Source organism: Rutidosis leptorrhynchoides, chromosome 4 (assembly GCF_046630445.1).
Source record: "Rutidosis leptorrhynchoides isolate AG116_Rl617_1_P2 chromosome 4, CSIRO_AGI_Rlap_v1, whole genome shotgun sequence".
In the NCBI taxonomy this organism is placed as follows: domain Eukaryota; kingdom Viridiplantae; phylum Streptophyta; class Magnoliopsida; order Asterales; family Asteraceae; genus Rutidosis; species Rutidosis leptorrhynchoides.
In genome coordinates this window covers 138,564,534-138,577,098 of record NC_092336.1, presented here as the reverse complement: position 1 = coordinate 138,577,098, position 12,565 = coordinate 138,564,534, and the positions used below count along the sequence as shown (strand labels likewise).

Below are 12,565 nucleotides of genomic sequence, written 5' to 3'. Positions count from 1 at the left end.
CGAGTAGAATTGTTGATGAAACTGAACGAGGATGTAATTGTAAGCATTTTTGTTAAGTAGAAGTATTTTGATAAGTGTATTGAAGTCTTTCAAAAGTGTATAAATACATATTAAAACACTACATGTATATACATTTTAACTGAGTCGTTAAGTCATCGTTAGTCGTTACATGTAAGTGTTGTTTTGAAACCTTTAGGTTAACGATCTTGTTAAATATTGTTAACCCAATGTTTATAATATCAAATGAGATTTTAAATCATTATATTATCATGATATTATCATGTATGAATATCTCTTAGTATGATATATATACATTAAATGTCTTTACAACTATAATCGTTACATATATGTCTCGTTTAAAAAATCATTAAGTTAGTAGTCTTGTTTTTACATATGTAGTTCATTGTTAATATACTTTATGATATGTTTTCTTATCATAGTATCATGTTAACTATATATATATCCATATATATGTCATCATATAGTTTTTACAAGTTTTAACGTTCGTGAATCACCGATCAACTTGGGTGGTCAATTGTCTATATGAAACATATTTCAATTAATCAAGTCTTAACAAGTTTGATTGCTTAACATGTTAGAAACATTTAATCATGTAAATATCAATCTCAATTAATATATATAAACATGGAAAAGTTCGGGTCACTACAATATATATGGATATATATATAGTTAACATGATACTATGATAAGTAAACATATCATTAAGTATATTAACAATGAACTACATATGTAAAAACAAGACTACTAACTTAATGATTTTTAAACGAGACATATATGTAACGATTATCGTTGTAAAGACATTTAATGTATATATATCATATTAAGAGATATTCATACATGATAATATCATGATAATATAATAATTTAAAATCTCATTTGATATTATAAACATTGGGTTAACAACATTTAACAAGATCGTTAACCTAAAGGTTTCAAAACAACACTTACATGTAACGACTAACGATGACTTAACGACTCAGTTAAAATGTATATACATGTAGTGTTTTAATATGTATTTATACACTTTTGAAAGACTTCAATACACTTATCAAAATACTTCTACTTAACAAAAATGCTTACAATTACATCCTCGTTCAGTTTCATCAACAATTCTACTCGTATGCACCCGTATTCGCACTCGTACAATACACAGCTTTTAGATGTATGTACTATTGGTATATACACTCCAATGATCAGCTCTTAGCAGCCCATGTGAGTCACCTAACACATGTGGGAACCATCATTTGGCAACTAGCATGAAATATCTCATAAAATTACAAAAATATGAGTAATCATTCATGACTTATTTACATGAAAACAAAATTACATATCCTTTATATCTAATCCATACACCAACGACCAAAAACACCTACAAACACTTTCATTCTTCAATTTTCTTCATCTAATTGATCTCTCTCAAGTTCTATCTTTAAGTTCTAAGTGTTCTTCATAAATTCTACAAGTTCTAGTTACATAAAATCAAGAATACTTTCAAGTTTGCTAGCTCACTTCCAATCTTGTAAGGTGATCATCCAACTTCAAGAAATCTTTGTTTCTTACAGTAGGTTATCATTCTAATACAAGGTAATAATCATATTCAAACTTTGGTTCAATTTCTATAACTATAACAATCTTATTTCAAGTGATGATCTTACTTGAACTTGTTTTCGTGTCATGATTCTGCTTCAAGAACTTCGAGCCATCCAAGGATCCGTTGAAGCTAGATCCATTTTTATATTTTCCAGTAGGTTTATCCAAGGAACTTAAGGTAGTAATGATGTTCATAACATCATTCGATTCATACATATAAAGCTATCTTATTCGAAGGTTTAAACTTGTAATCACTAGAACATAGTTTAGTTAATTCTAAACTTGTTCGCAAACAAAAGTTAATCCTTCTAACTTGACTTTTAAAATCAACTAAACACATGTTCTATATCTATATGATATGCTAACTTAATGATTTAAAACCTGGAAACACGAAAAACACCGTAAAACCGGATTTACGCCGTCGTAGTAACACCGCGGGCTGTTTTGGGTTAGTTAATTAAAAACTATGATAAACTTTGATTTAAAAGTTGTTATTCTGAGAAGATGATTTTTATTATGAACATGAAACTATATCCAAAAATTATGGTTAAACTCAAAGTGGAAGTATGTTTTCTAAAATGGTCATCTAGACGTCGTTCTTTCGACTGAAATGACTACCTTTACAAAAACGACTTGTAACTTATTTTTCCGACTATAAACCTATACTTTTTCTGTTTAGATTCATAAAATAGAGTTCAATATGAAACCATAGCAATTGGATTCACTCAAAACGGATTTAAAATGAAGAAGTTATGGGTAAAACAAGATTGGATAATTTTTCTCATTTTAGCTACGTGAAAATTGGTAACAAATCTATTCCAACCATAACTTAATCAACTTGTATTGTATATTATGTAATCTTGAGATACCATAGACACGTATACAATATTTCGACCTATCATGTCGACACATCTATATATATTTCGGAACAACCATAGACACTCTATATGTGAATGTTGGAGTTAGCTATACAGGGTTGAGGTTGATTCCATAATATATATAGTTTGAGTTGTGATCAATACTGAGATACGTATACACTGGGTCGTGGATTGATTCAAGATAATATTTATCGATTTATTTCTGTACATCTAATTGTGGACAACTAGTTGTAGGTTACTAACGAGGACAGCTGACTTAATAAACTTAAAACATCAAAATATATTAAAAGTGTTGTAAATATATTTTGAACATACTTTGATATATATGTATATATTGTTATAGGTTCGTGAATCAACCAGTGGCCAAGTCTTACTTCCCGACGAAGTAAAAATCTGTGAAAGTGAGTTATAGTCCCACTTTTAAAATCTAATATTTTTGGGATGAGAATACATGCAGGTTTTATAAATGATTTACAAAATAGACACAAGTACGTGAAACTACATTCTATGGTTGAATTATCGAAATCGAATATGCCCCTTTTTATTAAGTCTGGTAATCTAAGAATTAGGGAACAGACACCCTAATTGACGCGAATCCTAAAGATAGATCTATTGGGCCTAACAAACCCCATCCAAAGTACCGGATGCTTTAGTACTTCGAAATTTATATCATATCCGAAGGGTGTCCCGGAATGATGGGGATATTCTTATATATGCATCTTGTTAATGTCGGTTACCAGGTGTTCACCATATGAATGATTTTTATCTCTATGTATGGGATGTGTATTGAAATATGAAATCTTGTGGTCTATTATTATGATTTGATATATATAGGTTAAACCTATAACTCACCAACATTTTTGTTGATGTTTTAAGCATGTTTATTCTCAGGTGATTATTAAGAGCTTCCGCTGTCGCATACTTAAATAAGGACGAGATTTGGAGTCCATGCTTGTATGATATTGTGTAAAAACTGCATTCAAGAAACTTATTTTGTTGTAACATATTTGTAATGTAAACCATTATGTAATGGTCGTGTGTAAACAGGATATTTTAGATTATCATTATTTGATAATCTACGTAAAGCTTTTTAAACCTTTATTGATGAAATAAAGGTTATGGTTTGTTTTAAAATGAATGCAGTCTTTAAAAAACGTCTCATATAGAGGTCAAAACCTCGCAACGAAATCAATTAATATGGAACATTTTTAATCAATAAGAACGGAACATTTCAGTTGGTATCCGAGCGTTGGTCTTAGAGAACCAGAATTTTGCATTAGTGTGTCTTATCGAGTTTGTTAGGATGCATTAGTGAGTCTGGACTTCGACCGTGTTTACTTGAAAAATGATTGCTTAACAAATTTTGTTGGAAACTATATATTTTTAACATGTGAATATTATGTGATATATTAATCTCTTAACGCGTTTGATATTATGTGATAGATGTCTACCTCTAGAACAAGTCCCATTGACTCACCTAATAATAATGAAGAGTCAAATGTAAATTGGAATGATTCGTGGACTGATTCACAAGTTCCCGAAGAGGAACCGGAAGAAGAGTCGGAACCGGAAGAAGAATCGGAACCGGATGAAGAAATAGAACCGGTGGGGGAAATAATAAAACGGTTAAGTAAAAGAAAATCCTCAACCAACCGACCAAGGTTAATTATGGTCAATGGTGTTTCCGCCAAGGAAGCAAAATATTGGGAGGATTACCAATTCTCCGATGAATCGGATTCCGACGAGAATTCCGATGATGTTATAGAAATTACCCCAACTGAATTTAAAAAGGCAAAAGAAAATAATAAGGGAAAGGGCATAAAAATAGAGAAATCTAATTCCAACCCCGATGAACTTTATATGTATCGTCAACCCCCGAAGTCCTTAAGTTGTAACAATGACCCGGGAACCTCTAAACCACCAGGTTTTTCTAAACCAATGTGGACAACGACGGCTCGTATTAGGGGAACATCATATATCCCTAGAAACTTGGCAAAACGAACCAAAACCGAAGAAGAAGAAACGAGCGAGTCGGAATAAGATAGTTGTATTCGTGTGGTGTAATATATGTAATATAGTGTGCTTATGCTTTATGATATATGTAAAAATTGCTTGTATTAATAAGTATTTTTTTTTATGAATCTAACTCTTGTCTATTTTACAGTTTAAAAATACAAAATGGATAGACAACCCAATATTTTAAGAGACCTACCCGGAGACATGATTGATGAAATCTTGTCTAGAGTCGGCCAGAATTCCTCGGCACAACTATTTAAGGCGAGATCAGTTTGTAAGACATTCGAAGAACGTTCCAAGAATGTCTTGGTTTATAAGAGACTTTCGTTTGAAAGATGGGGGATATCACATTGGGAAACCCATAAGTTACGATGTGTTTACTTTGACGCATATATTGCGGGGAACCCAAATGCTATTTTACGCAACGGGTTAAGAAATTATTTTGACTCAATATATCCGAATATTGGACTTCGTGATTTAGAAAAAACGGCTAACATGCAACATAAAGAAGCATGTTATGCTTACGGATTAGTAATGTTCGCTTCTCACCAAAGTGAGAACAAGAACATCGGGCTACAACTATTAAACAAAACGTTTCCACAAGTGACGGAGTCGGTAATTGGGGTAAGAAATGAGGTTTTTAGATTGTTACGGGACTGTTGGACATTACGTAACCCTCGTCCTTTTAACGACGTTACAATACGCTGTCTTATCAACGGCCATAACGGTTATGTTCCACAAGACCAAGGGTGGGAAGTAATCCTAGTAAAACCAGAATGCATGACTTGTTTCTGGACGTATGAATTACGTGTCTTTATTGCCTTTGCTGAACGACTTGTGTACTAGCTAGAATTATCTTCACAACTATCTTGTATCAAAGTTATTGCGTGCTATATTTCATGCTTTATGTAAAATAAGCGGTATTGTAAGTTTGTAAAATATTGTATAAAAGTTTGAACGCGAAATATTATTATAATCAGTTTTTCATATAGAATTGTAGTAGTTGAATTGTATATTAGCTACTAAGTATGAACTTAACGGGTAGGTACTACCCGAATTTAAACTTATAAAACGCTAATATGAAGAAAAAGCTTTTATAAATGAGTTCATATTATGCTACAAAATACTATTAACTACTCTTAATATTCTGTATGATTAACTTGTTCCATTTGAATATTTTGAAGGAAATGGCACCGACTACTTGACACACCGTGAATATGAATGAAGAGGAATTCCGTACTTTTCTAGCTTCAAACATAGCCGCAGTACAGGCTGCGCTACATACCAACAATAACCTTGGATCTAGCAGTACAGGAAATCGTGTAGGATGCACCTACAAAGAATTCACTGCCTGCAAACCTTTGGAATTTGATGGAACCGAAGGACCGATCAGATTGAAACGGTGGACCGAGAAGGTCGAATCGGTGTTTGCCATAAGTAAGTGTACAGAAGAGGACAAAGTGAAGTACGCTACGCATACCTTCACAGGTTCTACGTTAACATGGTGGAATACCTATCTTGAGCAAGTGGGACAAGACGATGCGTACGCACTACCGTGGTCAGCATTCAAGCACTTGATGAACGAGAAGTACCGTCCCAGAACCGAGGTCAATAAGCTCAAGACAGAACTTAGAGGGTTACGAACCCAAGGATTTGATATTACCACGTACGAAAGACGATTCACAGAATTGTGCCTATTGTGTCCGGGAGCATTCGAAGATGAGGAAGAGAAGATCGACGCGTTTGTGAAAAGATTATCGGAAAGAATCCAAGAAGATATAAGTTCACACGAGCCTGCCTCTATACAACAGGCATGTAGAATGGCTCACAAACTAGTGAACCAGATTGAAGAAAGAATTAAAGAACAGACTGCTGAAGAGGCCAATGTGAAGCAAGTCAAAAGAAAGTGGGAGGAAAACGGTGATAAGAATCACCAATACAACAACAACAGCAATTACAACAATAATCGCAACAATTATCCCAACAATCGCAACATCAATCGTAACTACAACAAACGGCCCAAGAAACAACAACAACAACAACAACAACAGCAACTACAACAATCATCCCAACAACAATAATAACCGCAACAACAACAACAACAATCATAAGCAGCTATGCCAAAGGTGTGACAAGTATCACTCGGGGTTCTGCACCAAATTTTGCAACAAGTGTAAAAGAAATGGTCATAGCGCGGCGAAGTGTGAGGTCTACGGACCCGGGGTTAATAGAACGAAAGGAACAAATGGTGTCGGAACGAGTAATGGCGGAGCAAGTAGTGTCGGAGCAAGTTATGCCAATGTAGTTTGTTATAAATGTGGAAAACCGGGCCACATTATTAGAAATTGCCCGAACCAGGAGAACACGAATGGACAAGGCCGCGGAAGAGTTTTCAATATTAATGCGGTAGAGGCACATGAAGACCCGGAGCTTGTTACGGGTACGTTTCTTATTGACAATAAATATGCTTACGTTTTATTTGATTCGGGTGCGGATAGAAGCTATATGAGTAGAGATTTTTGTGCTAAATTAAGTTGTCCATTGACGCCTTTGGATAGTAAATTTTTACTCGAATTAGCAAATGGTAAATTAATTTCAGCAGATAATATATGTCGGAATCGAGAAATTAAACTGGTTAGCGAAACATTTAAGATTGATTTGATACCAGTAGAGTTAGGGAGTTTTGATGTGATAATCGGTATGGACTGGTTGAAAGAAGTGAAAGCAGAGATCGTCTGTTACAAAAATGCAATTCGCATTATACGAGAAAAAGGAAAACCCTTAATGGTGTACGGAGAAAAGGGCAACATGAAGCTACATCTTATTAGTAATTTGAAGGCACAAAAACTAATAAGAAAAGGTTGCTATGCTGTTCTAGCACACGTCGAGAAAGTACAAACTGAAGAAAAGAGCATCAATGATGTTCCCATTGCAAAAGAATTTCCCGATGTATTTCCGAAAGAATTACCGGGATTACCCCCACATCGATCCGTTGAATTTCAAATAGATCTTGTGCCAGGAGCTGCACCAATAGCTCGTGCTCCTTACAGACTCGCACCCAGTGAGATGAAAGAACTGCAAAGCTAATTACAAGAACTTTTAGAGCGTGGTTTCATTCGACCAAGCACATCACCGTGGGGAGCTCCTGTTTTGTTTGTCAAGAAGAAAGATGGTACATTCAGGTTGTGTATCGACTACCGAGAGTTGAACAAACTTACCATCAAGAACCGCTACCCACTACCGAGAATCGACGACTTATTTGATCAACTACAAGGCTCGTCTGTTTATTCAAAGATTGACTTACGTTCCGGATATCATCAAATGCGGGTGAAAGAAGATGATATTCCAAAGACTGCTTTCAGAACACGTTACGGTCATTACGAGTTTATGGTCATGCCGTTTGGTTTAACTAATGCACCAGCTGTGTTCATGGACCTTATGAACCGAGTGTGTGGACCATACCTTGACAAGTTTGTCATTGTTTTCATTGATGACATACTTATTTACTCAAAGAATGACCAAGAACACGGTGAACATTTGAGAAAGGTGTTAGAAGTATTGAGGAAGGAAGAATTGTACGCTAAGTTTTCAAAGTGTGCATTTTGGTTGGAAGAAGTTTAATTCCTCGGTCACATAGTGAACAAAGAAGGTATTAAGGTGGATCCGGCAAAGATAGAAACTGTTGAAAAGTGGGAAACCCCGAAAACTCCGAAACACATACGCCAGTTTTTAGGACTAGCTGGTTACTACAGAAGGTTCATCCAAGACTTTTCCAGAATAGCAAAACCCTTGACTGCATTAACGCATAAAGGGAAAAAATTTGAATGGAATGATGAACAAGAGAAAGCGTTTCAGTTATTGAAGAAAAAACTAACTACGGCACCTATATTGTCATTGCCTGAAGGGAATGATGATTTTGTGATTTATTGTGATGCATCAAAGCAAGGTCTCGGTTGTGTATTAATGCAACGAACGAAGGTGATTGCTTATGCGTCTAGACAATTGAAGATTCACGAACAAAATTATACGACACATGATTTGGAATTAGGCGCGGTTGTTTTTGCATTAAAGACTTGGAGGCACTACTTATATGGGGTCAAAAGTATTATATATACCGACCACAAAAGTCTTCAACACATATTTAATCAGAAACAACTGAATATGAGGCAGCGTAGGTGGATTGAATTATTGAATGATTACGACTTTGAGATTCGTTACCACCCGGGGAAGGCAAATGTGGTAGCCGATGCCTTGAGCAGGAAGGACAGAGAACCCATTCGAGTAAAATCTATGAATATAATGATTCATAATAACCTTACTACTCAAATAAAGGAGGCGCAACAAGGAGTTTTAAAAGAGGAAATTTAAAGGATGAAATACCCAAAGGAGGCGCAACTCTTTTGACTATGAATGGTCCAGACCATCTTGATTTCAATTTTCCAGGAAATAGCTTGAATCGTGAATTGAAAAGAAGAACTCTGTCTCCTTCTTTAAATTCTTTTGAACTTCTGATTCTTTTATCATGCCATTTCTTCATTCTTTCCTTATAGATTAACGAATTTTCATATGCTTCATGTCTTAATTCTTCTAATTCGTTTAGTTGACTTAATCGTAGACGTCCAGCTTCATGTAAATCAAGATTACATGTTTTCAAAGCCCAAAATGCTTTGTGTTCAATTTCTACTGGAAGATGACATGCTTTTCCATAAACAAGTCTAAAAGGTGTGGTTCCAATTGGAGTTTTGTAGGCTGTTCTAAAAGCCCAGAGTGCATCCTCCAATTTTGTGACAACCCGGAAATTTCCAATCAAATTTAAACTTTATCTTTATATTATTCCGACACGATAAGCAAAGTTTGTTAAGTTAAATCTCAAGAATTTTAAATTGTGTTCATACATTCATTATAACCTCGACCAAATTCAGACGATTCACGAACCGTTATATATAAATAAATATGTATATATATGTATATATATATATATATATATATATTATAACTTGAGAATATTAATAAAGTATTAAACGTATAATACTTTACATGATCGTATTTGTTTCAATATGTTTATCGATGGAATTAGAAGATAATATCAAATTGTTGATTTATCAGATACATTATGATATGATTACGGGTCTATGTTATGAGGTCCACTGTGATTTAAGAAATCTATTCTTTTTGACAACATTCGGAAAATGGTAAAGTGATTTATAAGTAAGAACGTGAAGTGTAAATAACTTAGATGTTGGATATCGACAAGTTAAGTAACTCGACATTTTTCATTAAGATGATTTCATACGTTTATTTAACCTTTGAACTTTATCCCATGCTTCACCAACAAACTGTAATTTAAAAACTTGAAACCTATTATGAATATATATGATTCTACTTTTTTAAAATATTTTATGATATAACGATTTCCATTATTGTAACCTTTAAACAAAACGATTCTTAAAAATATATTTGGTTTTGGAAAACAAAATTATTATATTTATTTGATTTAGTTTCAAACGTACAAAAACGTTTTCAGTTTAAAAAGAACTTTATTATTAAAATGTATATAACTTTTATAAATATCTAGAACCACTTTTGACAACTCATTACTTAACCAGTATGATAAAGATAACGATATTTATATTTTATTTTATTAAATATATATAACGATTTAAATTAATATTATATATATTTATACGCTTATTATACGTACATAGTTTTATACTTTTACTATACTTAAACTTTACCTTTACTTTATTTTTACTTTACTTTAACTTTAATAATTCACTTTAATAATTCATACTTTAATAATTCACTTTAATAATTCATACTTTAATAATTCACTTTAATAATTCATACTTTAATAATTCACTTTAATAATTCATACTTTAATAATTCACTTTAATAATTCATACTTTAATAATTCACTTTAATAATTCAAAAATCTATTATAAATAGAATTCAATAGGTTTCATTATTTCATAGAAACTTGAAAATATTTTTCTCTAAACTCTCTCAATCGATTTACATATATATATTTACTCCATATTATTTCAAGATATTATTAGTATACATAAAATATTACGTCAGAGTGCTGTCCGAGTGATTTCTAAATTATTTTTCGAGTGGGATTGGATTAAGGAAATTATGGGTTATAGCTATGGAGGTGATTGGTATGGTTCATGGGTATGCTCGTGAGGTCAATATAGTGTTTATCATCTCCGTTGCGTCTACGTACCTTTCCTGCAATATTGAATCTCAATATTGATACGTGAGTACTCATAATTTAACTTTTACATACTAATAGTGTATCCCTGACTAGTGCTCGAGTATATAGAATTATGCATGTTTGTACTTTTGATATTGCCTTTAGTTAGGTTATGTTGAATCCTGAATTAGTTATATATGCGACTGAGATAAGGTATAAGATATGCATGTCGTTGGAAAGCTAGCGAAAAAATTAAGAACTTTTCATTTAGATATCGAATGATTTCGATGAACGGATTTGAAGTTATAGTCCATCGAATTTTCGTATTATTATTAAAAATGATTATTATTATCGTCGTTCTAGTTTTATCTTATTATTATTATTATCTTTATCAATAAAAGGATTTATCATTAAAAATTGTTATATTTTTTATTATTACTATCGTTATTATCGTTAAAGTTATAATTAGTATTATTATTATTATCCAATTATTATTATTATTATTATTATTATTATTATTATTATTATTATTATTATTGGTATTATTATTATTATTATCATTATTAATATATATATCATTATTTAAAAATGGTTATTGTTATTGTTATTATTATTATTACTATATTATCATTAAGATAATTATTAGTATTATCGTTAATAATGTTATAGTAACTATCATTATTAATATTAGTGTAATTAAAACAAATATTTGTAACACCTAATTATTTTGATTACTATTATTATCATTATTACGAACACGATATAAAAGACGATTAAAAGCTATTAAACGAAACGATTAGGAAATAATGGGTAAGTGTATCATGATGAAATTAAAATATTATAAGATTTTGATTTAGATAAAATTATCGTTCTTATTATTTTTATCATTACTATTATTATTAAAATTATCGTTAGTATTAAAACTATCATTTTAACAAAAATTATCATTTTAATAGAAATGTCATTGTTACTATAAAATATCATTATTATTATTATTTTAAATAGAATTATTATTTTAAAGATAATATTAAAAATTATCGTAAATATTAAAGTTATCATAATTAGAATTATCGTTTTATCATAATGTCATCTTAGTAATTATAAATATTGATATTTTTATAATAATAATTATTATTACAAAATAATACAACTTTTACTTACTATCATTATAGATATTATTTTATCAAATAAATATTTGATACAAACATATTTTACTACGTGTAATAACTTACTTTAATAATACGTATCATATTATCTTTATAATATTAAATGAACCCTATAAATTTTATTACTTAATATATATAAAAGTATATTTTATTATATAAATATAATATAAAATTTTATTTATTAATAAATAAATTATATTATTTACTCTAATAAATCTTTTAAAAATATTTAAAAATATAAAACGACGATATTTAAACTATATAATCATGTATAAATTTTTGGAAATTATTTTGAGTCAAATTTACTTTTGTTAACTTTTGCATATTAGTCTCGAGCATTAGGATTGTGGTACACTATGACTTGACCTAATTTGTTAGACAAATATTGACCAACACATAAATATATATAATTAATTTAGGTTCGTGAATCCGAGGCCAACCTTGCACTTGTTCAATGACGTTATATGTATTTTTACTACGAAATACAGTATGGTGAGTTTCATTTGGCTTTTTATCCTTTATATTTTTGGGACTGAGAATACATGCGCTTTTATAAATGTTTGACGAAATAGACACAAGTAATTGAAACTACATTCTATGGTTGAATTATCGAAATCGAATATGCCCCTTTTTTATTAAAGTCTGGTAATCTAAGAATTAGGGAACGGACACCCTAATTGACGCGAATCCTAAAGATA

The 12,565-nt window shown here is 31.4% G+C and overlaps 1 protein-coding gene across 1 annotated transcript in view; it reads right to left on the bottom strand.

Annotated features, from left to right (window-relative positions):
* Positions 1 to 12,565, bottom strand: part of LOC139840205 (uncharacterized) — an 80,172-nt gene that overhangs the window by 42,543 nt on the left and 25,064 nt on the right. The gene's annotated exons all lie outside the window — the stretch shown is intronic.